We start from the raw sequence: 1300 nt of genomic DNA, 5'->3' as shown, positions 1-1300 counted from the left end.
AGCTCTTCCCCTTAGGTATCCTCTTCCCTCCCTAGGCCCTCCACCCCCACCTCTGTCTTGGGTCCCAAGAAAAGACTACACTCTCCTTTTGTGCTTCCAATCTTCTCTCCAGCTACTTTCACTGAAAAGCAGAAATAAATAGCTTCTGACCTTGCTTCATCCTGGTCTCTGCAAACCCCAAATGCAGGTCCTATATCACTAAGACCATCCCAACATGTCAAATGTAGACAGCTCATAGATAAGTTTCAACTCTAGATAACTTCAATCTTGTCCATAGTTCAGTGAGCAACAATGCATCTTTCTTCCTAAATTAAAGTTCTAAACTACCTCCTCATGTTAAGTGTTACTGATTTTACCTAGAAGTTGTTGGAAGGAATCTGATCTTGGTAATAAGCCAGTAGGAAATATCGTAATTAATGGTAAACCTGATACATTCTGGGCACGAGCATAAAACTGGCATATCACAGTTCATCACCAGGGGCTGGCATTCTACCCTGGAATGTTCTTTCATTTTAAATATATCATCTTTGGGAAGTTTATATTCTGACATATAGAAAAGTGTGTGAGTACCTAAGATATTTCAGGCACCGAGTCAGTTAAAAACACAAAATAGGCCTCCTGTTTATCTGAAATTAAACATAAAAGATCAGAAGCTTTTGTTTGCCTACAGAGAATAATTGTCTTAGTTTTGTGACACACTTGTAGCCATTCTGTTGATAATCTACAATTAGAACATGATTCATTTGCCCATGACTGTAATGTGAGCGTCCCTATTTGTACTTTTCTTGGAGACCTCCTGTCGAGACAGAAAGATGCAGCATCCAAATTAGAGTATAAACCCACCTCCTCCAAGGATGCTTTTAGAAGGCCAGACTTTTGTTCTTCACGTTCTGCGCTAATGAAGGCAGTATCAGCAAGGCTCCCAGGCTGACGTCATAGCAAAGTTAGCTCTACCCCCTGAGTTGCAGTGCACAAGTGACCGACAAATATTTCATCAACCTGGTTTTTGTTCTTGTCTTTATTATTATTACTGTTTTACATTTTGTCCTGTGCTACAATACTGGGAAAAGTTGGTGTAGAACAACCTTCCCTAGAAAACGGAGGTTCTCAACCTAGACAGCAGATGAGAATCACCTTGGAACTCTTAAAATCCGGATGCCCAGGCTGTGCCCCAGACCAATTAAATCAGAATCTCTGGGGATGGGCCCCAGGCTTCAGTATTCTTTAAAGACCCTAGATGATTCCAAGGTACAGCCGAGATTGGGAACCACTGCTATAAGATAAGCATGCTGAATATGTA

This window comes from Trichechus manatus, unplaced genomic scaffold, assembly GCF_000243295.1.
Source record: "Trichechus manatus latirostris isolate Lorelei unplaced genomic scaffold, TriManLat1.0 scaffold00097, whole genome shotgun sequence".
In the NCBI taxonomy this organism is placed as follows: Eukaryota; Metazoa; Chordata; class Mammalia; order Sirenia; family Trichechidae; genus Trichechus; species Trichechus manatus.
This window is presented reverse-complemented; position numbering follows the sequence as displayed.